The sequence below is a fragment of the Malus sylvestris genome, chromosome 13 (genome assembly GCF_916048215.2).
Source record: "Malus sylvestris chromosome 13, drMalSylv7.2, whole genome shotgun sequence".
Taxonomy (NCBI): Eukaryota; Viridiplantae; Streptophyta; class Magnoliopsida; order Rosales; family Rosaceae; genus Malus; species Malus sylvestris.
This window is the reverse complement of record NC_062272.1, coordinates 40,683,342-40,708,912: the sequence shown is the minus strand read 5'-3', so window position 1 is coordinate 40,708,912 and position 25,571 is coordinate 40,683,342. Positions and strand designations below refer to the sequence as shown.

Sequence of the window (25,571 nt, the reverse complement as noted above, 5' to 3'; positions counted from 1 at the left end):
ACAAGCAAGAATCATTAAGTTCTATGAAAACCATAAGCATTGACGAAGCACTTGTTACTATGATTGCATGAAACTTATGCCAAGAATTTACTTAACACGATTGTGATCAACAACCTTTACTACTTGTGAATATAAGTTCATAACGATTAGGTGAAATTTCCTTATATCCTAGCATCAAATTCATGCATGCAAACTAAGTGTCGACCCTCAATCAACATACAAGAATAAGTTTTAATTCACATAGATAAGCAAATTGAAATCACAACTTATGAAACGCAATTAGAAGTAATCAAATCATATAGCAAGCATAATCATGGTTTCGAATCCCCCCCTAGCCAAGGGGGGTTTAGTTCCTCATACTCGCAAATAAACAAAGATAAATAAATTTAAACATTAAAACAAAGATAGAAAACACCTAGAAACGCTCCACAATCCAAGCTCCTTGAATGGCATGCACGGCTCCAAGTTGTCTTCCTTCTTCTCCTTGCAAACTCACGGCACACAAGGTATGTTTGGGTGAATGGTGTAGTGAAAATATGGTAGAGGATGGTGAATGATTTGTGCAGCAAGGGATGGTATTTATAGGCTGAAATTCGCAGCCCCTATGTAGCAAAGGAAAAGGATTTAAAAGCCTAATTTGTATAGGATAATAACACACAATCCTTGAAGGAAAAGGTTAAGGCTTTTAGAAACCAAGGGGGAAAGGAATAATCAGGTTTCTAGAAGTTCTAGAAAGGTTTGGGGCGTCACTTTTGTAGGACAAGGGATAAGGCCTTCTAGAAAGGTTGTTTTGTGGCTGATTTCTAGAAAAAACAAGGGATAAGGTGTGGCACCTTTGTAGGAGTGGATAAGGGCTTCTAAAAACCAATTTTAATGTGTCCTAATCTAGTTAGAAACCCTCCTAAGTGGCTGAAATGTGGATAGTTTAGGATTAGGATAAGATAGGATAGGATAAGGTTTGTTTGGATAAGATAAGCTAAGATAAGGTTATGGATGAGGTTTTGGATAAGATTCCTTCTCTTGAGCTGATTCTTTGACTTTAACTCTTCTTCTTCACATAGGAAACCTTGCTTGAGTAGGAAACTTCATGTGTCTAGGAATCCATCTTCAATTAGGACTCCTACATTGATTAGGAATCCTTCTTTATTTAGGAATCCTTCATTTAAGCCCTTTCCTACTTCAACTAGGAAACTTTGTATCTTCAATTCTTCAACTTCAAAACACATTCCTAGCTTCATCAATCCTTCAAATTCGTCCATCCCTTGTGCTACATATGCATGAACTCCATTCTAGCCCAATTTTGCTCCAAAATGCTCCAAATTGCTTCCTTTTGCTCACTTTGTCTCTAAAACCTGAAAACACATGAAAATAGCTTAAAAGACTAATTTAACTAAGAAAACACAACATAAATGCATAAGAACTAACTAACTAAGGCGCATAAATATGCTCTTATCACGTACTTTTGATCACCTGGTTGGTGGCATGAAGGAGAGTACGGGTTGTACATTTCATCACCTGGTTGGTGGCATGAATGGCTAGTTGCCAAATGATATTAGAGTACGGGTTGTACATTTCATCACCTGGTTGGTGGTAATAGCGGCAGGTTGCCGAATAATTGTGGAGTACTGGGTGTACTTTTGATCACCTGGTTAATGGTAATAGCGGCAGGTTGTCGAATAATTGTGGAGTACTGGGCGTACTTTTGATCACCTGATTGGAGCTATTTTGGTCTTATGGGCCTTGGCCATCTACACAGCATTCCAGCCTATTTATTTTGGGCTTTTGCCCTTTTTTTTTTATTGCCCTCTGATGGGGTTTGTACAGATGTCTCCGAAAGATAAATAAATTACATCATTCTGGTGGGATGTTTATTTCTTGCTTTTGCTTTCTCTTTCTCTTATCTCTTTTGGCAAATGGCAAATGGCAGACAAGTAAATCACGTAGAGTGTCTCTTTTCCCCTTCTGCTTTTGCCGATAAAATCAGTGGAGTCTTCAGATTGGAGATGGCTTTTACTTTCTCTTTTCACTTTATCAGAAATCAGAGAATGATTTCACATGCATGAAACACTTTCTCTTTTTGCTTTCTCAGAAATCAGAAAATGATGGTTTTTTCTTTTTGCTTTCTTAAACACATGATTTCACACGGTACCCCCCTCATGACAGTACGTATAGCAGAACTCAAAATCAATGGCAGGCATAATTGCATTGTTAATCAGATAAATTCAATGAATATACCTGACCTAAAAGGGCAGCAACATCATCTCGGTCTTCATCTGATACAATCTTGAATGCAGAAAATGCCTGATCTACGTCACCTTAAACTGAGAAAACACCTTAGCTCCGCCTTGTATCTCTTCTGGGCTTCGCGAACTGGTCAGAGAATGTGAACGGCGGCTGCCGATTAGACGCAAACAACGTAACTTTTCTAGGAAATTTGGGGTTGGAGATTGAGAGAAGATGGAGACGCTCAGTCAGTCACTTTCTTCCGTCTGCTGTTTCTTTACTTCACTTTCATCTTTATCTTCTTCTTCCTTAGTCCTGAGATGGACAAGACAACCAGAGAGAAGAACGAGAGAGATAAATAGGTCTTTTCACTCTCGATTGTCGATTCGTTCTGGGTGATCAGCCTAACACGGACTCGTTTGTCGGAAAGAAAAATGCAGAGCAGAGAGAAGCCACCGACGCGATCCATACTAAGAACTCGAGGTTATCCCCATTCCAAATGATCTCGACGATGTCGAGCCACAGGAATAGGACCTTGACACCGACTCCGATCCGTGAGGGGAGCTTGTTCGGAGAGATTGTACCGGTAATGGTGGACTTAGACTTGAGCTGGTCGAACCGTGGGGAGTTGCGTAGTAGAGGAACAGCCGGTTGGGTTGAGTCGGACCTGGAATTGAAGAGAACCTCTCGTTGAACGTAAATGTCACTGAGCCGCACCCACACCAAGAGCTCATTGGTCTTCACCCCTGTCAGCTTCTTGATCTTGCCCTTCTCAACAATGGCTATGCCCTCAGGGGCATAATCAACCAACTTGTCAATTTTCTCAAACTTGTGAGTGTAGCTCTTATTCTGCTTAAGGGGCAAGAGGCCATTGGGGAGGGAGATTTCTGAGAGAAGTTGCTTTGCTTTTTGTTGGCAAATTTCATCTCCATGGTAGAGCTCATCTGCTTTGGATTTGATCTTTGCTGTGATAAGAGAGGACATTTTGGTTTTCTCCCTTTAAATTTTGTTGGGGATTGTTCTAGGTTTTGTGAAGGTGGTGAGTAAGTTGAGAGTTGGGGTTCGGATTGAGAAATTTGGATTTGTGGTTTTTTTGGTTTGGTGTTTTTGCAGATTCACGGCGGAGGTGAAAAAATGAAAGAGAACCGACATAACTTTTCATGTCGATTCCCACAGACGACGCCAAATGTTGATGCACAAAATTGGAGATCTTGGAACAACGTAAATCCGACTGTGAATCTGCAGAAATGTAAATAACACAAGATGTATTGTGGTTCACCCCAAGGTTTAGGCTTCGTCCACACTGATTATGTATATATATGAGAAGTGAGGGAGAGAACCTCTGAATATGAGAGGGGATGTGAGAGGGGTGAGAAGGCTCCAAAAATGGTATAAATAGTAGTCCCCCAAGTTTTCAGTCAAGAGAGTCTTTTGGCTGGAGACTTGAAATTCAGTCCATGTGTCGGCCAAAGTAACTAGATGTTGTCTTGAACTGATGCTCGATATGAGACGGTGCTCAATCTGAAATGATGCTCAACTAGAAGTAGCACATGCTGCGAAGCTACTCGACTCGTGACTTATGTTGCTTTGGTTGGCTCGGCTCGTGGCGTTGAAGGTGAAGGAGTCCCTTTTATAGAATAAGGGATCACTCCTCAGTACATGATTGATGGGCTAGTGTCCCCCAAGTATTTTTCATGAGGCTCAGTTGAGGCCTAATATATGGTACATAAGTTTGAGTTGTACATTTCATCACCTGGTTGGTGGCATGAATGGCTAGTTGCCAAATGATATTAGAGTACGGGTTGTACATTTCATCACCTGGTTGGTGGTAATAGCAGCAGGTTACCGAATAATTTTGGAGTACTGGGCGTATTTTTGATCACCTAGTTGGCGATAATAGCAGCAGCTTGCCGAATAATTGTGGAGTACTGGGCATACTTTTGATCACCTGATTGGTGGTAATAGTGGCGGGTTGCAGAATAATTATGGAGTACCGGGCGTACTTTTGATCACCTAGTTGAAGCTATTTTGGGCTTATGGGCCTTCGCTCTCCACATGACATTGCAACCCATTATTTTAGGCTTGCCGTTTTTTTTTTGTTTTTTTTTATTTGTTTTATTTTTTTTATTATTACCCTCTGATGAGGTTTATACAGATGTCTCCGAAAGATAAGAAAAATAAATTACATCGTTTAAAGTAAGGAAAGTAAGTCACATCATTCTGGTGGGGTGTTTATTCCTCCCTTTTGCTTTCTCTTTTGCTTTCTATTTTCTGCTTTGTTCCCCACTGCTTTTCTGCTTTTCTTGATTATGGGGTCCTCCGGATCGAGCACGTTCTCACCATTTTTCGTTGTCGGTGGTGTTACTCTGCTCATTCAAAACTTGACCAGAAACAAAATGTCTGACTCAAACTCCCACAGTGGGAAAGCATCAGAAAGATCATAAAATGCTTGGGGTCGGACACATAATGATGACAATAGAAATGGAGTCCTGTCCATGGGTGGGACACGTAATGATGACAAAGTAAGAAATAAAAAAGAGAAAAAAAAAGGAGGAATCTTATCTCAGTGGCAAGTCCATCATTCTGTCATCTGCAAAGGTCTTGAGCTGCTCAAGAACGGAGACATTGGAAGCGACGGACTGAACCGCGACCTTCTGGACGACAAAGGGATGTTGAACCTGATCAACCATTACTACTTGCCTTTCGGTGGTGGTGGATGCGAGGCGTGCTTGTGATCCTTCGGTGTCCTGGACTTGGCGAGGACTTCAAGATCGGCGAGGCTCATGGACATGTGGCCCAAGGCGAGCCCAGACATTAGCACCGTGAGCAGTATTAGTAGTACGATGACCACTATGTGAATAAAGAATCCACTGGTGCAGCACTCATACTCCACCGCCATTGAAACTGGAAACGGACCACGCCGCTTTGGTGCATGGCATCCCGACACCCCACCTGAGTGTCAAAAAAGACTGCGACATCGTTTTTCTTTGCGGCTAGTAATTTGCAGAGGTTGATCATGGAGTTGATGTGGTCTCTGCCGGGATACAGCATCGCCACCACATGGCAGACTTTGGAGGTGGCGTCCATTTGTGTGTAAAACACATATTGCTGCTGCTCGTATAAATCCATGAATGATGCACCGGCCCAAAAGTCTGCTGCTCAACCGCTTCAAAAGAATGACCTGGATCCGGATCCATAAATTCACCTCTTCAAACTTGAGCACATTCTCTCCAAATGAAGCTTCTTCGACACCCAAATCACCATTTTCGTCGTTGTTGGTGTTACTCTACTCATTATGTCGTTTGTCGTCTTCCTCTTTCGCCGCCGTTTCTTCAGTCTCCTTCGGCTTTTGGCATAGAGACACGACCTTCTGGGTTCAAGCCGCTTGGTCATAAGAATCGGGGGCTTCTGGAGATAGGAGCCGGAGATGACAGGTGGAGCGGAGGACCTCTGGAGAGCTAGGGTTTTGGCTCGGCTGCGAACCCCAAGAGAAGCCTGTGAGTGTGAGACTTCCATAACTACTACTTTCCCTGGGGCCTTGGACTTCCTCATGTACTTGCCCATTCCCTCTTAAAACGCAACCGTACCAAATGGAGGAGCAAAACCTTCAATTCTCAAAAGCTTCACACATTCTTGATCAAGACAGTGTGAAGCAAAACCAATTTATGGTGCCAACAAGAGCTTCATCAATGAAGGGACAATTCTCAAAAGCTTCACACACTCTTGATCAAGACAGTGTGAAGCAAAACCAATTTATGGTGCCAACAAAAGCTTCATCAAAGGAGTTCAACCACAATTCTCAAAACCTTCACACACTCTTGATCAAGACAGTGTAAAGCAAAACAAATTTATGGTGCCAACAAAAGCTTCATCAAAGGAGTTCAACCACAATTTTCAAAAGCTTCACACACTCTTGATCAAGACAGTGTGAAGCAAAACCAATTTATGGTGCCAACAAAAGCTTCATCAATGGAAGGCAACTACAATTCTCAAACCTTCGAAGCAAATTCAAGATTGTTCGAAGCAAATTCAATTTATATGGTTCATCCAAACCTTTGACTACTACAAGGTGTGACTTGCATCACAATCTCTTGCTCAACAGTGTGGAAGCAAAATTTGTATATGTTGTCTCTCCCACATTTTCAAATTTCTAGTTTCCCAAAAAAAAAAAAAAAAAAAAAAAGGAAATTCAACAAAGCTTCATCAATGGAGGACAACAACAAATTCTCAAAAGCTTCACACTATCTTGATCAAGATAGTGTGAAGCAAAATCAATTCATGGTACCCAACAAAAGCTTCAACTCTAAAGCTTCACCTACAAAGCTTTAACTCCAAAGCTTCACCAACAAAAGCTTCAACTCCTAAGCTTCACCTACAAAGCTTCAACTTCAAAGCTTCAACTTCAAAGCTTCACCTACAAAAGCTTCAACACAAAAACTTCACCCACAAAAGCTTCAACACAAAAGCTTCACCCACAAAAGCTTGACCTACAAAAGCTTGACCCACAAAAGCTTGACCCACAAAAGCTTGACCTACAAAAGCTTGACCCACAAAAACTTCACCCACAAAAGCTTGACCCACAAAAATTCGACCCATAAAAGCTTCACCTACAAAAGCTTGATCCACAAAAGCTTCACCTCTAAAAGCTTGACCCACAAAAGTTTCACCTACAAAAGCTTGACCAACAAAAGCTTCACCTACAAAAGCTTGACCCACAAAAGCTTCACCTACAAAGCTTCAACACAAAAGCTTCACCTACAAAAGCTTCACACTATCTTGATCAAGATAGTGTGAAGCAAAATCAATTCATGGTGCTCAACAAAGCTTCAACCTCAAAGCTTCACCTACAAAGCTTCAACACCAAAGTTTACCTACAAAGCTTTAAAATATATGTATATATATATATATATATATATTTTCCGGAAATTTAAAAATTCAAAAATTCAGAAATTCGAAAATTCAAATATTCGAAAATTCGAAAAAAAAAATTGAAAAAAGAAATTTTGAAAAAAAAAAAAAAAATGCCTAGACCTCCTCTTCTTTAGGCCTAACAACTTTCATAACAAATATATATGAAGAAGATGTTTTGGGGTACCACTTAGAAAGGAAATACCTCATTCGTCAACCTCCTCGACCGAAGACTTGGGGGACTCCTATCATATGCTATTGCACCTTGATACTTAGAAGTCTCACGACCACTCAGTGACTTGGATTTTTCAAGTCTCCAAACGAGAAGTTTTCCTCACTCGGGAAATGAAGGGAGCACTACCTCAACCTACATGCTTTATTCACAAAACTTCAACATACAAGCTTCAACAAAAGGAAAAATTTAAAGAACTTAGTGAAGAAGACCTTGGTGTATTTAACACAATACGTTGAAATGAAGCAAAGGTTGTTTATTGATATCTCCGATAAGTTACAAATACGTACATATACATGAATCAAAATATACAAACAAGAGGGAGCCTTCACAAAGGTTGCTTAGAAGAAGTCTCAGCAGTCGGCAGAGCCCCAGAAAGAGGAGGCACCAAAGGGTGATTATTCGAAGCCTCAGTACTAGGCAGAACCCCAGAAGGAGGAGACACTGAAGGTTGATCATTTGGAGCTTCATTACGCAGTACAGCCCCAGAAGACGAAGGCAATAAATGCCTTTGGAACAATCCCACAAACCTCTGATGATCAAGTAAAATCTGACCATCAGATTCCTGCAGCTGATCGAGCTTCCTCTTCATGTTTGTAGCATAGTCATGTGCGAGCCTGTGCAACTATTTATTCTCATGCTTGAGCCCTTTGATCTCCTGTTTGAGACTTATCACTTCAGCCGCCAATGATTCAACTTGGCGGGTTTGAGCAAATAGACGTTGGGCCATATTAGACACAGAACTTGCACACTGAACACTGAGAGCCAGAGAATCCTTAACAGCCAACTCATCAGACCGTTTGGAAAGTAGTTTGTTATGTTTGGGAGTGAGAAGGTTCCTAGCCACCACCGCAGCGGTCATATCAATCTTTATCACAGACTCCCCAACGGTAAGAGGACCAGTAGAGGATAAGAAGGATGGGCGAGATATGTTGTCTTGAGAAGACATGGCTGCCTCTTCACCAAAGTTCAAGTCAAAATGACGGTTGGATGGGCCAGACATTCTCAGAAATGATGAAGGAGAAATAAGGTGCAATAAATCTCTGAAGTAAGGGGAAAATTCCTACAAGCAATAACTCTTTGAATGTACTTCTTGTACACAATTGGTGACCTTATAAAAGAAAGGGCAACAGGGCCGTTCGTTCAAAAATCGAAAAGGCACCACTCTCTGGATTTCGAAGAGGCACCACTTTCCACACGCAACATCAGCTCCTCGGGTACCACATATAACTTTGCCAAAGATCTCTCACAAAATTTAAACATATAAATTTTGAAGGTCCAGCTACCCTACTAGGGTAAAGGAACAGCACCACTGCTTGATAACTACAAACTCCCAATGTGTGTCAACCTCCGTGCTCCGTGGCAAGCAGACGGGCAAAAATGCCCAACCTTTACTCAAAAATCGAAGAGGCACCACTCTCCGAATCTCGAGAGCCAGACTCCCAACAGGATTACTTTCTTAAAAATCGAAGAGACACTGCTCTCCGAATCTCAAGAGTCAGACACCCAACAGGATTGCTTTCCCAAAAATCGAAGAGGCACCGTTCTCTGAATCTCAAGAGCCAGATCCCCGACAGGATTGCTTGTTCGAAAACGGAAGAGGCACCGCTCTCCGAACTTCAAGAGCCAGATTTCCTTGGATAAAGCTTGTCTGCAATCTTCACATGCAACATCAACTTTCCAGATACCACAGACTATTTTTTCAAAGCGCTCTGACAAAGTTAAAACATGTGAAGCTTGAAGCTCCCACTACATTACTATAACCAAGAAGAGTAAAGGAATAGCATTATTACTTGCTCAAAAATCGAAGAGGCACCGCCCTCTGAATCTCGAGAGCCAGACTCCCAACAGGATTACTTTCTCAAAAATCAAAGAGGCACCGCTATCTGAATCTCAAAATTCAGACTCCTAACATGATTGCTTTCTCAAAAATCGAAGAGGCACCGTTCTCTGAATCTTGAGAGCCAGATCCCTGACAGGATTGCTTGTTCGAAAACCGAAAAGGCATCGTTCTCCGAACTTCGAGAGCCAGATTTCCTTGGATAAAGCTTGTCTGCAATCTTCACACGCAGCATTAGCTTTCCAGATACCACATACCACTTTTTCAAAGTGCTCTGACAAAGTTAAAACACGTGAAGCGTGCAGCTCCCACTACATTGCTACGACCAATAAGGGTAAAGGAATAGCATTACTACTTGTTGTTAGGGAGACTCCTATATATGTCGACCTCCATCTTCCACGGACAGGCAGACCTACACAAATGCTCAACCCTTTCTCATATATGAGAGGGCACTCCCAATGAAGCCTCTCGAAATACTCAGCTTTCTTCCCCCCCCCCCCAATAATACCTATGCAAACCAACCACACCAGAGCAAGAGTATCTCATATCATCAGGGTCAAAAGCAAGAGTATCCCATATCATGCTTTTTCCTTGTCTTTTCCTTTGGCCTTGTTCTTACCTGCAAGACAAGGAGAAAGAGAGCAATCAGTCAGCACTTGGAATCAAGCTTCCAGTCAGGAATTGACTGCCTGGAACCCCATGCTTGATTACTTACCTGGCATTGCTCTCGAGTACTCATCTTCAACATCTTATGCTTCCAAAGAAGATACTACATTTGCCTAAGGAACAGATTGGGCAAGTGAGAAGGATACAAGGAAGCATGTGGAGACAAGTGTAACAGAACATGTGCCGATACATCCACTACTTTGTCAATCGCAAAAGTATCCCATATCATCAGGGTCAAACGTGCTATAGATTTGATGGACTTATTTTAACCCTCAAATTCTTGAGTCGGCCTTATACTATGGAGGAAACCATAAAACCCTTTAGCCCAGTTCAAGAATAAGCATGTGGAAAGTTACTTCTTCAAAAGCAAAAGTATCTCATATCATCTTTTCTCCGTTTGCTTCTCCTTATCCTTGTTGCTGTTTACGACACAAGGAGAAGGAGAACAATCAACCGGAAGCCGAAGTCGAACCTCCGATCCAGGTTGCTTGCTTGGAAGTCTGATTGCTTACCTTGTCTGTTACCTCATTCGGCAAATCTCCTAGCTCGGCGACTTGGGGGACTCCTACTATACGGTTTGTATCGCATTTGACCAAGCCTGAAACTACGAGTAAGTTTCAAGTGAAAATGATACCACACTTCGGTACTTAGAAGTTTCGTAATTACTCAATGGCTTGGATCTTGCAAGTCCCCAACCGGGGAGCTTCCCTCACTCGGGAACTTAGGGAAGCACTGTTTGTACCATACTTGACCAATCCCAAAACTATTAAGCACCGTTCAACGTTATACCATGAAGGACCCAGAAGAGTTTCCCTCCAACCAGGAGGCCAATCACAACGCAACACGCGTCGACATCAGAAGCACTGCCTGAGAAATTGAGTAGGTACCGCCGGTGGCCCGCACTCCCAGTTCTTCTCATCAACTTTCCGGTAAACAAATTTCAACTCTGCCCAGCAGCAGCAACCCATCAAAACCATCCTCGTCATGGTGTTCGACCAATGTTGTGGATCCGGATCTGGGTTCCTCACTAATTTCACGGTGTTCAACCAGAGGTTCTCTTCAATTCTCGGTCGGACTCAACCCAACCGGTTGTTCGTCTACTACGCAACTCCCCACGGTTCGACCAGCTCAAGTCCAAGTCCACCATTACCGGCACAATCTCTCCGAACAAGCTCCCCTCGCAGACCAAGGTCGGCATCAAGTTCCTGTTCCTGTGGCTCGATATCGTCGAGATCATTCGGAGCAGGGACAATCTTGAGTTCTCAGTAGGGATCGCGTCGGTGGCTTCTCTCTCCTCTACATTTTTCTTTTCGACAAACAAGTCCTTGTTGGGCTGATCACCCAGAATGAATCGACAATCGAGAGCGAAAAGACCTCTTTATCGCTCGTTCTTCTCTCTTGTTTTCTTGTTCATCTGAGGACTAAGGAAGAAGAAGATAAAGATGAAAGTGAAGTAAAGAAACAGCAGAAGGAAAAGAGTGACTGATTGAGCGTCTCCATCTTCTCTCAATCTCCAACCCTAAATTTCCCAGAAAAGTTGCGTTGCTTGTGTCCAATCGGCAACCACAATTCACATTCTCCGACCAGTTCGCGAAGCCCATAAGAGATACAAGGCGGAGCTAAAGTGCTTTCTCACTTTAAGGTGACGTAGATCAGGCATTTTCTGCATTCAAGATTGTATTAGACGGAGACCGAGATGATATTGCTGCCCTTTTAGGTCAGGTATATTCATTGAATTTATTTGATTAACAATGCAATTATGTCTGCCGTTGATTTTGAGTCCTGCTATGCGTACTGTCATGAGAGGGTACCGTGTGAAATCATGTGTTTGAGAAAGCAAAAAGAAAAAGCCATCATTTTCTGATTTCTGAGAAAGCAAAAGGTGAAAATGTTTCATGCATGTGAAATCATTCTCTGATTTCTGAGAAAGTGAAAAGAGAAAGTAAAAGCCATCTGCAATCTGAAGACTCCACTGATTTTATCGGAAAAAGCAGAAAAGGAAAAGAGACACTCTGCGTGATTTCCATGTCTGCCATCTACTATCTGCCAAAAGAGAAAAGAGAAAGAGAAAGCAAAGTACGCCCAGTACTCCACAATTATTCGGCAACCTGCCGCTATTACCACAATCCAGGTAATCAAAAGTACGCCCAGTACTCCACAATTATTCGGCAACTTGCCGCTATTACGACCAACCAGGTGATGAAATGTACAACCCGTACTCTAATATCATTTGGCAACTAGCCATTCATGCCACCAACCAGGTGATGAAATGTACAACCCGTGCTCTCCTTCATGCCACAAACCAGGTGATCAAAAGTACGCTCAATACTCCAAATTATACATGAGCATTACTCATGTCATTCATACATAAACATTCATGAGCATCACTCATGACAATCATACATAAACATTCATGAGCATCATTCATATCAACATTCATAAGCATCACTCATGTCAACATTCATAAGCATCACTCATGACAACATCCATAAGCATCACTCATGTCAATCAACATAAACATTCAAGAGCATCACTCATGTCAATCAACTTCAAAAGCTTCATTTACAGAGCTCTTGCTTCGAAAGCTTCATTTACAGAGCTCTAGCTTCAAAAGCTTCACTTGCAAAGCTTCACCTACAAAGCTTCAATGCAGGGTATACAAATACCACCTCCGAACAACCGCCACTTTGGCCCATACATGGATTCAATATGACGTCTCCAGCCAACAAACTTTATTGACCGAAGACTTGGGGGACTACATTATGTACCATATATTGGGCCTCAATTGGGCCTTATGAAAAATACTTGGGGGACTCTACATTATTTATGTATTGATGAGCGAGCCCATATTTTATAAAAGGGACTCCAACGTAAATCCGACCGTGAATCTGCAAGAAAGTAAATAACACAAGATGTATCGTGGTTCACCCCAAGGTTTGGGCTACGTCTAAACTGATTGTATTTCTCTGAGAGTATTTGTGAGGGAGAGAGTGTGAGAGCTTTGCTCTAGATAGGAGAGACCTAGGGTTTGTAAGGGTGAGGAGGCTCTTTTATAGAATAAGGGATCCTCCCCTAATTACATATTTGCCCCTTCCTTTATTACATAATTACATTTGAGTCCCCTTAGTATTTATACGAGGTCTAAATACGGAGGCCCTAAGTATGTTATAAACAGTAGTCCCCCAAGTCTTCAGTCAAGAGAGTCTTTTGGCTGGAGACTTGAAATTCAGTCCATGTGTGGGCCGAAGTAACTAGATGTTGTCTTGAACTGATTCTCGATGTGAGGCAGTGCTCAATCTTGAAATGATGCTCAACTAGAAGTAGTGCACGCTATGAGGCTGCTCGGCTCGTGGCTTATGTTGCATTGGTTGGCTCGGCTTTGTGGCGTTTGAAGGTGAGGGAGTCCCTTTTATAGAATAAGGGCTCACTCCTCAATACATGAATGATGGGCTAGAGTTGATGCTCTCTAATGATGGTGAGGGAGTCCTTTGTATAAAATAAGGGCTCGCTCATCGGTACATGAATAATAGGTTAGGAGTGATGCTCGTGGCGAGGCGGTTGCTCAGCTGGCGGCGATGCTCTCTAACGAAGGTGAGGGAGTCCTTTTTATCAAATAAGGACTCGCTCCCCAATACATAAGTGATGGGCTAAGTCCCCCGAGTAATTTTCATGAGTGCTCTCTAATGAAAGTGAGGGAGTCCCTTTTATAGAATAAGGGTTCGCTCCTCAGTACATAGATAATGGGCTAAGTCCCCCAAGTATTTTCATGAGGCCTAGTTGAGTAGTCCCCTATGTCTTCGGTCAATAGAGTCTATTGGCTGGAGACTTCAAATTGAATCCTTGTATAAGCCGAAGTGGCGGTTGTTTGGAGGGGTATTCGTATACGCTGCACTGAAGCTTTGTAGGTGAAGCTTTGCAAGTGAAGCTTTGAAGATGGAGCTCTGTAAATGAAGCTTTTGAAGCTAGAGCTTTTATGAATGAAGCTTTTCGAAGCTGATTGACATGAGTGATGCTCATGAATGTTTATGTTGATTGACATGAGTGATGCTCATGGATGTTGTCATGAGTGATGCTCATGAATGTTAACATGAGTGATGCTCATGAATGTTGACATGAATGATGGTCATGAATGTTTGAAGATAGAGTTCTGTAAATGAAGCTTTTTGAAGCTGATTGACATAAGTGATGCTCATGAATGTTTATGTCGATTGACATGAGTGATGCTCATAGATGTTGTCATGAGTGATGCTCATGAATGTTAACATGAGTGATGCTAATGAATGTTGACATGAATGATGGTCATGAATGTTTATGTATGATTGTCATAAGTGATGCTCATGAATGTTTATGTATGAATGACATGAGTAATGCTCATGTATAATTTGGAGTACTAGGCGTACTTTTGATCACCTGGTTGGTGGCATGAAGGAGAGTACGGGTTGTACATTTCATCACCTGGTTGGTGGCATGAATGCCTAGTTGCCAAATGATGTTAGAGTACGGGTTGTACATTTCATCACCTGGTTGGTGGTAATAGCGGCGGGTTGCCGAATAATTTTGGAGTACTGGGCGTACTTTTGATCACCTGGTTGAGGGTAATAACGACGGGTTGCCGAATGATTTTGGAGTACTAGGCGTACTTTTGATCACCTGGTTGGTGTTATTTTGGGCTCATGGGCCTTCGTCCTCCACAACATGCCAGCCCATTTATTTTGGGCTTTGCCGTTTTTTTTTTTTTGGTATTATTACCCTCTGATGGGGTTTATACAGATGTCTTCGAGAGATAAGAAAAATAAATCACATTATACAAAAAGAAGAAAAGCAAATCACATCATTCTGGTGGGGTGTTTATTCCTTGCTTTTGCTTTCTCTTTTGCTTTCTCCTTTCTTTTCTACTTTGCTTTTGCTTTTGTTTTTGTTTCTCACTGCGTTTCTTTGCTCAAGTAAACATATCCTCTGGGCCTTCAGAAAGTGATTTCACATGGCTTCCACCCTGTAAAGAAGATGCTCCTTAAAGTAGGAAAGCAAGAATGGTGAAGCTGGTCAGCTTGGTTATGGATCCAACGGCTGAGAAGCACAAAGATGCTTCTTTATTTGTATCCTGCTTTATTGGGGTGTGTGGTTGCGTTGCTTGTGCGTAAATCAAGCTGACGTTCAACATACATTACTGCAATGGCCCAACTCAGACATTGCAAAGCAACCCTTGATTGCATAGTTCTCAGTGTCACTCAGCCACTTGTCGTGATGGCGCTTTGTGCCGAAAAGCTGAATGGCACCGCCCCACAAAAAGAAATGGACACCAAGCTTGATAGCAAGTGAATGATCAAAAATCCCGATAACCTCGAAAAACGTAAACTTTGGAGTCGAAAAATGCAAAGGTCCCACCTGCTTGCCTGTACGCCATATAATTGCATGTTGTTCGGATATGGGCACATGCAAGCTTTGCATAGTTGTAGCAAATAATTGCAGTGGAGATAATATATATATAATAGGTGAGTGCATGGTTGGAGTTCATGGAGGACCCGTTGGTGGTGCCCGTGCCACTGCTAGTGGATGATTGCTTTTGCCTGTTTTTTGATGATGGTGTCTCTTTCTTTTTGAGTTGGTGGTCGCCACATTAATTCGTCAGATAAAAAATTCTTATCTTCTTTCATCAGCTTTCTCTGTCCACCGCGACATTGAACCTCAACTCCATCAAACTTTCCTCCCCATTCACCCTCAGTGCCCTCAATATAACTGGAATGCCTTTGGTGGCAGCTGTGTTAGTAGAAGGAGCAGTGGGAGACTCTATGGGCCTGGGTTTATATACCACGGGGGGCTGAAAATCTGAAACAACTTTGGATGAGATGACTTTACCCCTATGGTGACCACCTCCAGTTGCTGCATGCACCTTTAATAGTTAAACAATCCAGATGCTCGTCTCATTTGATCTTTTATTATAAACCACAAGCCTCGCTTGCCTCGGAGGAAGTTTACTAGGAATCATAGGTCCACCTTTGGTTTTGGGAAACAATGACTGCTGGAAGGGTGGGAAGAAATACGCATCTGCGAGTGCTACGACACGTTTATCTGGTTCTACCAAAGCCACTTCAACAAAGCACATGCTACCTCTCACCCATATTTTCGGCTAAATGACGAAGAGCCGCTGAGAAGGCCGAGCTATGGGAGGACTGAGTTTGAGAGGTCGGGTGACGGCGAAGAGCTGTCGCGGAGGACCGGCTATGGAGATGAGCCGTACAAGCCTTCTTGTCAACTCTGACCTTGTTAAATATAACGGTAAATCCTTCAGCTGAAGCTGGGTAGTTTACATCCCAATTCCTGAATTTCAGCAGCGGTCGACCTTTATCCTGCGAAGCCATGTTGGAGGAAAGCAGGATCTGCCCCACCTGATGGTTTGGAGGAGAAAGTTTTACAGGAAAAGATAATACAAAGGCCATGGTGCAGACAGACTGGAGAGAGAGATCTTTGGGACTTTTTTTTTATAATTTTTTTTTATGAGCAGAGATCGAGAGAGAGAGAGGTCTCTGTATGTGTGGACGCCCAAGAACAGGAGAGAGATGAGGGACCGGAGAGAGATCTGAGGAGTGTTTGAGATTTGGATCTTTTTCTGTTTCTGGGTTTTTGCGATTTTGCAGATTCACGGTGGATGATTACTTTTGCCTGTTTTTTGATGATGGTGTCTCTTTCTTTTTAAGTTGGTGGTCGCCATATTAATTCGTTAGATAAAAAATTCTTATCTTCTTTCATCAGCTTTCTCTGTCCACCACGACATTGAACATCAGCTCCATCAAACTCTCCTCCCCATTCACCCTCAGTGCCCTCAATATTACTGGAATGCCTTTGGTGGCAGCTGTGTTAGTAGAAGGAACAGTGGGGGACTCTATGGGCCTGGGTTTATATACCACATAGGGCTGAAAATCTGGAACAACTTCGGCTGAAATGACTTTACCCCTATGGTGACCACCTCCAGTTGCGGCATGCACCTTTGATAGTTCAACAATCCAGATGCTCGTCTCATTTGATCTTTTATTATAAACCACAAGCCTCGCTTGCCTCAGAGGAAGTTTACTAGGATTCATAGGTCCACCCTTGGTTCTGGGAAACAATGATGGCTTCAGCCAGTAATGATTCAACTTGGCGGGTTCGAGTAAATAGGCGTTGGGTCATATTAGACATAGAACCTGCACACTAAACACTGAGAGCTAGATAATCCTTAACAGCCAACTCATCAGACCGTTTGGAAAGTAATCTGTTATCTTTGGGAGTGAGAAGGTTCCTGGCCACCACCGCAGCGGTCATATCATTCTTCATCACAGACTCCCCAATGGTAAGAGGACCAGTAGGGGATAAGAAGGATGGGTGCCATATGTTGTCTTGAGAAGGCATGGCTGCCTCTTCACCAAAGTTCAAGTCAAAACGACGGTCGGATGGGCCAGAAATTCTCAGAAATGATGAAGGAGAAATGAGGTGCAATAAATCTCTGAAGTAAGGGGAAAATTCCTACAAGCAATAACTCTTTTAATGTACTTCTTGCACACAATTAGTGCCCTTATAAAAGAAAGGGCAACAGGGCCGTTGGTTCAAAAATCGAAGAGGCACCACTCTTCGGATTCCAAAGATGCACCACTCTTCAAATTCCAAAGAGGCACCACTTTGCACACGCAACATCAGCTTATTGAGTACCACAGATAAGTTTGCCAAAAGATCTCTGACAAAGGTTAGACATATAAATTTTGAAGGTCCAACTACCTTACTATTACTCACAAGGGTAAAGGAACAGCACCACTACTTGATAACTAGAAAGTCCCAATGTGTGCCAACCTCCGTGCTCCGTGGCAAGGCAGACTGGTAAAAATGCCCAACCTTTACTCACATTCGAGAAAACACTCCCAACAAGATTGCTTGCTCAAAAATCGAAGAGGCACCGCTATCTGAATCTCGAGAGCCAGACTCCCAAAAGGATTACGTGCTCAAAAATCAAAGAGGCACCGCCCTCCGAATCTCGAGAGCCAGACTTCCAACAGGATTACTTTCTCAAAAATTGAATAGACACTGCTCTCCGAATCTCAAGAGTCAAACTCCAAATAGGATTGGTTTCTCAAAAATCGAAAAGGCACCGCTTTCCGAATCTCAAGAGCCAAACTCCCAACAGGATTATGTGCTCAAAAATCGAAGAGGCACCGCCCTCCGAATCTCGAGAGCCAGACTCCCAACAGGATTACGTGCTCAAAAATTGAAGAGACACTGCTCTCCGAATCTCAAGAGTCAAACTCCTAACAGGATTGCTTTCTCAAAAATCGACGAGGCACCGCTCTCCGAATCTCGAAAGCCAGACTCCCAATAGGATTACGTGCTCAAAAATCAAATAGGCACCGCCCTTCGAATCTCGAGAGCTAGACTCCCAACAGGATTACTTTCTAAAAAATTAAAGACCCTGCTCTCTGAATCTTAAGAGTCAGACTCCCAATAGGATTGCTTTCTCAAAAATCGAAGAGGCACCGTTCTTTGAATCTTGAAATCCAGATGCCCGACAAGATTGCTTGTTCGAAAATCGAAGAGACACCACACTCCGAACTTCGAGAGCCATATTTCCTTGGATAAAGCTTGTCTGCAATCTTCACATGCAACATCAGCTTTCCAAATACCACAGACCACTTTTTCAAAGTGCTTTGACAAAGTTAAAACACGTGAAGCTTGCAGCTCCCACTACATTGCTATGACCAAGAAGGGTAAAGGAATAGCACAACTACTTGTTGTTAGGGAGACTCCTATATATGTTGACCTCCATCCTCCATAGCCAGGCACACCTGCAAATAAAAAAAATGCTCAACTTTTCTTCATATCCGAGAGGGCACTCTCAGCAGAGTCTCTCGAAATACTCAGCTTTTTTTCCTCCCGATAATACCTCTGCAAACAAGTTACACTAAAGCAAGAGTATCTCATATCATCGGGGTTAAAAGCAAAAGTATCACATATCATGCTTTTTCCCTGTCTTTTCCTTTGGCCTTGTTCTTACCTGCAAGACAAGGAGGAAGAGAGCAATCAGTCAACACTTGGAATCAAGCTTCCAGTCAGGAACTGAGTGCCTGGAACCCCTTGCCTGATTACTTACCTGGCATTGCTCTTGAGTACTCATCTTCAACATCTTATGCTTCCAGAGAAGATACCACATCTGCCTGAGGAACATATAAGGCAAGTGAGAAGGATACAAGGAAACATGTGGAGACAAGCATAATAGAACATGTGCCGATACATCCACTACTTTGTCAACAGCAAAAGTATCCCATATCATTAGGGAGAAAACACCGTCGCCGCAACAGTAGGAAGCCAAAAGGAACGTAAATGCTGCTAAGTCAACGTATGCTGGGGAATCTATAGAGCAAGAGCCACGCATTCCTATCTCCTTGCACGAATACTTCCCGGAGGACTTCTTCCAACAGTGCACTATCGCTGCATGTCACATGGTCGAAGTAGAAATAAAAGAGCCCTCAAAAGGCAAAGCTATTGCCACTGAGGGAGAAAAAACTCTCACGCTCGAAGAAGGTTTGCCAACACACTTTAGCGTCGAGGAAGCGCTACGATTACCAAAGAAGATACGAAGAGCACTGGCCGCAGTCTTGGCAAGTCTTGACAATCACGAAGTGCAAGAAAGCAAGAACGAAGGCTTGAAGCTTCGACCACATGAATGTGCCACATGTTATGCCATCGAGGATGCAATCCACTTCACCGACGAAGACTTGCTACTAGGATCCAAGCCCCACAACCGTCCTCTCTTCGTTTTTGGGTACGTAAGGGAGCATAAAGTCAACCGTATGCTTGTGGATGGTGGATCAGCCATAAACATCATGCCAAAGTCAACAATGATTACAATCGGCATCAAGGTGGATGAACTGTCCCTAAGTCGTCTACTAATCCAAGGTTTTAATCAAGGAGGACAAAGAGCGATGGGCATGATCGGAGTGGAGATGACTATTGGTGAAAATAAGTCAAGTACGATATTCCACATGATTGATGCAAGAACTTCCTACGGCTTGCTCTTAGGAAGGCCTTGGATCCATGAGAATGGAGTAGTACCATCCACCCTTCACCAATGCTTAAAATTCTACCGAGAATGAGTGAAGGTGATCTATGGCGACACCAAACCAACCATTCACCAAAGCCGAATCACATTTCGCAGACGCCAAGTTCTACATGGATGAAGACATGGTGCCCGAAGCTCTTCCAAAAGAGATCAAATCCACAGGCAAAGCAACACGTAAAAAGCAGGAATGGCAAGCCATTCCCAAGAAGTAAGAAGAAGAAGCTATGCCGTCTTCAAACAGGAACGATGATGAGCTTGCTAAAACTGCAACAACCAAAGGGAGCTGGATGCCCTCAAATGGATCAAACACACCCGTTTTTTGATACATCCCGATGTCAAGAAGAAAGAATGGTCAATCCCTATTCGAAACTGAAGCAAGCAAAGCCAATGCACAGCGGCACAGGGATAATGTAAAGTTGCTCAAGACGAATGCTGTTTTACCTCTGACACAGCTAAGCAACGCTAAGGTTGCAAGATTACCATAAGGCTTCGTAAAAGCTTTACCAAAGGGGGTGGAACCAAGCTTTCTCCCAACCAAGAGGACCAAAGAAGGTTTTGATCCAAACGCCTACAAACTCATGTCAAAAGCTGGGTACGACTTCGCTTCTTCTTCAAATCCTGGGAAAAAGGTTTCAAACAACGTCAACAATAAAGAACGTGACCTCACCGAGACTCAAAAGAAGTTGAAGAAGCATGGTTACGGAGTTAACAACAACAAAGCTGGACTTGGCTTCACACCAAATGCACCCGTGAAGATTTCAAGCAAAGCGAAAAATGCTAGCACTCAACACATCAGCGTGAGCATTGAACAAGATCGAGAGGAGCCTAAATCCGCCCCTCGAATGCCAATCTTCGATATGATGAATCATTCAAGACCAGAACGTCAGCACTTGATCACATTGGTGGTCAAAACCGAACCTCCATCTTCAAGAGGCTTAACAAGCTAACATCCCAAAGCTCTGTTTTTAAAAGGTTGTCAAAACCTAAGAAGAAAAGCAATACGGCTAGCTCTCATCCTCGTCAGTCAGCTTTGGAAAGACTTGAAGACAACATGAAGTTTTCTGGAAATAGGGAAACAACATCAAAGGAAGAAAACCTTGATAGGCTAGCATAAAAAGACGATATTCGAAGCTCAATTCCTTCAAGGATGAAGCGTCAAGCAATCTTGGAGGTTGATGCAAATGGACCACTGAAAGTAAGAAGGCGCACCATCATCCACACTGGACAATCTTCATACCAACAAGCCCAAGAGGACGACACTAAAGATGAAGTCCAAGATGTCTTCCACATCACGATCCAAGAAGGGAAAGAATACGAGATCCCCGAAGAAGATGTCATCGTTGCACCACCACAACTTGAGGATGGGGGATAAGCACGGTTGACGATCTCAATGAGCTCAACTTGGGCATAAAAGAGGAGCAAAAACCTATCTTCATAAGTGCACTGCTTAGTGCAGACGAGATAAAGGAGTACTACCAACTGTTATCAGAGTACAGAGACGTCTTTGCTTGGACCTACAAGGAAATGCCCGGCCTTGACCCTGTCATCGCTGTGCATCATCTTGCAGTCAAGCCTGGAATGCGACCGATAAAGCAAACTTACAAAGCCTGCAAGCTAAGACAGCAGCTAGGTAAGACTCCTCCACATGCTCTGATGCTATGCCAAGATCCTTAAACGCTCTCAACTCGTCAGAAGAGCAGCGCCTGGTTGAGTCAATAACACCGGACGGGTCTGAGTCTCCCTTTGGCATGGTGGTCTTGTTACGGTCACTTTTCTTCGAAGACTTCTTATACCTCATGGCCTCCCAGTACCAAAATCGGATCCATGAGGAAATCCTCACCCCTGATTTACCTTGAGCATCCTGGAAAAGCTTGTGATACGCCCAAAACAAACAGCGGCAACTCGCAGGCAATCCTCGACTATTGCAAAGAGAAAATTCCTCCGCGCTGGGAACGACCTCGTCATAAAACTTACCTTGAATTGGCAAACCTCCTTGTTGGAAGTATGCCCACAAAGCCACTCATTTGATGTAATAGCTTTTTGGAATACTTATTATGTTAAACTTTTATATGTTTAATGGAGGGCAAATCTTATTGTTAATCACTGTTTATTATATCATGTGTTTAAGCAATAAGTGAATCCAAGGAATGTATTTGTTCTAAGAGATAAGTGATCTAAGTGAGTTAGATTATCGAGACCTTTCTCTTATGTTCATTCCTAAAACGTTCCTAGCCATAGGATTGCCAATTGGGCATTGACAATCCGCTAAGGTTAGTATGTGTTATGTTGACTCAAGTGTGAGTATGACTAGTCTCAAGTGATTTGGTGTTGGACACTAAGACAGACACATAGGTGCTCGAAATAGTAATCGAGTACACTGAACTACGATCAAATCAGAGTTTGAACATACATGTCATGTAAGAACTCTAAGGTTGCAATATGCAAAGTAGTCCTTTGACCTGAGGCATCATAGATGTCTAATGGTTAGGTCCTTGATCTTTGATCCTGTCAACGGCATTCCCTCGGAGTGTCCACGGCATTGTTGGGGTCAAGCTATCTAGTCATGTAGGCATATGAATGTACAACAAGGGATCTCTAACCTTCCATGGTGGAGGGAGAATACTCTAAGATATGATTCTAAAGTCTTTGGCCAAAGCAAATGAATATGACTAAAGGAAGGTTGTTCCAAATCATATTCAAGGGAATCATATAAGAAAGAATCACATTGGATAGTAGACATGAAACAAACTATCACTTAAACAATGTGATTAAGAGTATTGTATTAGAGAATGACCGTATTGCATTGTAGTTGTAACTGGATAGGTTCTCCAACCAATTCTACTTAGCTTGGGTAACCATGACATGCTGCTAGGCGTCAACCATGGTTTGTGGAAGCCCTAATGGTTAGCAAACACTAATCAATGAAAGGGAGAATTGAAATGTGGTTTCAATTCATAATCGATAGTTAAAAGTAACATCGCCCACTGCCTCGCTAATTAGAACCTAATGGATCGTACACCGAGTAAGGATGTATGTGAAGAAATCAAATGAAATGGATAAGCAATTAAATGGTTTAATTGAAGAATGGTCAAGATTAATTAATTAGTTAATTAATTATACGAAAGGTTCGTATTGGGCTTATATGTTGGTTTTGGGTTTCGGGGCCCAAAAGCGTTTTGGTCCAAAAGGCCCATTATGTTTAAGTTGTATGACAACTAAAACAAAATGGGCAAATAGCCCAATAACACCAAGGAGGCCGGCCATTAGGGTTGGATGGGCAAAGTTTGCTTAATTGCAAGTTTGCCACTCACCAAAGAAATGAAGTATAAATTCAACTTTATAGCTTTAGGGTTTGGTAAGTTGAAATTTGATGAGACATTTTCTCTCTATTTTTCTTCTAAGAGGCCGGCCATTAAAGGAAGAAATATCTAGCAATCTCTTCTTCTTTTAATCATCCATATCATCTTCACAAGATACAACCTTGGTGAAGAGACTTAGAGACATCAAGCTTTTGGTGTTTTGGAGAACAAATCCTTTTTCCTCAAATCATCAAAGGAGCACTAAAGGGAAGAAAACACAAGAAGGATTCAAGGAGCTTGGAGGTGACTTGAAGGCCCTCCACTTGGGTGAATCCCTTGTGTAAACAAGGATGAGCTTCAAGGGTAAAGAATCACTAAATTCTTCTTTCTCTTTAATGTTGTTAAAGAGTTCATTTTGGTTCACCATATACTAGGCTTTGAAAGTCATGGGTTTTATTGAATTGTTTTTGGATGCATGCCTATATTAATGAGTTAATAGTATGCATATGTATTCAAATGTTCATACTTGTTCTTAGCTAGGACAAAATTTTTCCTTCAAGTGGTATCAGAGCCTAGGCCTAGTTTATGGTGAATCCTTTTGGGTTTTGTGACTTTCATATTTTGTGATTTAAATGTTGTAAATGTTACAAGCTTTGTTCTTGCTTTTGAATTTATAAATTTTGCTAGAAAATTTAGCATCTCAAATGTTGTAGATGTATTTCATTTAAGCATGAATATTGGAACTAAAATTTGGTGCCATGTGTTTTGGGAAATTCGGCCAAATCCAAAGGGTGATTTTTTGGGTTCATGTTTGTCTTGTTAAAATGGTTTTAAAGTGACTTTTGGAACCCCTAAGTACCCTAGGATGTTAGCTCTCTTTTGAGTGTTGAAAAAATGAGTTTTGGTAAGTGAAAACATTCATGGAGCTATTATGAGTTTTCATGAGTGTTCTTCAATGTTCTTGAAGTTCTTGCCAAGAACATAAAGTTTTGAAGTTTTTGATTCAAAAGTTTTATGTTTTTCATAAAGTTTTGGTTTAAATTTTGATGATTGAGGTTATTGGTGAGATGTGATGGAATGGTTTTAATATTTGTCATAATTAGTCATAGACTTTATTTTTCAAACAAATCATCACTTTCACCCTTTTCCTCACCCACCAAAAACAACTTTCAAAATTTTTTAGATTTTTTTTCAAAACATCATTAAATGGCCGGCCACCCCAAGTGTGGATGTTTTTGGGGCCTTTTGTGCAATTACATAAAGTTTTAGATACTTTTGTGTATTTGCATTTTGGCCCAAAAGTTTAGGTTTTTACAAAGTGACCCCAAAAGAATGAGAACAAAATTGTTTTGTCTCTTTAATGAGAATTGGATTTTCATTTCATTTAGTTCCATTTAAATCAATTCTATGGATCCAAAAACCAATTGTTTAAAATTGTTTTATTAGTTAATGTGATTGATTAAGAAAATGGTGATTATGAACCATAGGCCTCAATAATTGAGCTATGTGATTGGCCGATATACATTATGAATGTTTGGGTTTTAGTAGTATAGATTTGAATGTAATTTGATTAATTCAAGTTGTTGTAAATGGACATAAGTCCATCATTTGATTTGTGTTGTAAAAGGGCATAAGCCCTTCTTATTATTTCATGTATTCCTTTTGTTTATATGTATGCAAAATGGAATAGTTGGGTCCAAAGCCCAATAGGAAATAACGGTTTAATTGGATTAAACACGTAACTAAAATCAACAACTACCTACCTTAGACCCAAGGTCCAACACAAGGCTCGTGTTGGATCAAATTGAACGGTTCATAATCATCCTAAGACCTAATATGACTATATAGTCCATATGAGGATGCAATGCATTCGTTAGTAGTTCCATATAGTCTCACTTATTTCTTCGAAATAGTGGGAGTATTATATGCTACTAATTCATATTAACTTGGACCAATAGTTTTGATAGGCCCAAGTTCTTTTAATATGATTAAAATGTTTTGATGTAGCCCAAAACTACTCCCTCAAAATGAAGATTTAAGTTGATAAGCGAGAGATGTTTAGAATATCTCTTCGTAGGCCTTCCACCGTGGTGGGCTCCAAGCGTTTGTGACTCATACACCGGCTTCACCCTATCATGGGGGAGTACAAAGTATGTGCTTACATCCAGGAGGAGTCCATAAACATATGATGAGGTTAGTGTAGGCAACGAGGGTAGCCAAACATCGTATCATCGTGAGGCTATTCTTGAACCCCTTCACAAACTAAGCATGGTGGGAATAACTTAAACTAAGTGCAATGGTGCCAACATCGTATCATCGTGA

At 41.9% G+C, this 25,571-nt stretch overlaps 1 long non-coding RNA gene across 1 annotated transcript; it reads right to left on the bottom strand.

Annotated features, from left to right (window-relative positions):
* Positions 1-217: 217 nt before the first annotated feature.
* Positions 218-1,794, bottom strand: LOC126597530 (uncharacterized). The gene is made up of 2 exons (XR_007614279.1): positions 1,461-1,794; positions 218-1,352 (listed from the first exon to the last, which is right to left on the bottom strand). It is a non-coding gene; the product is annotated as an uncharacterized LOC126597530 (long non-coding RNA).
* Between the last annotated feature and the right edge of the window lie 23,777 nt (positions 1,795-25,571).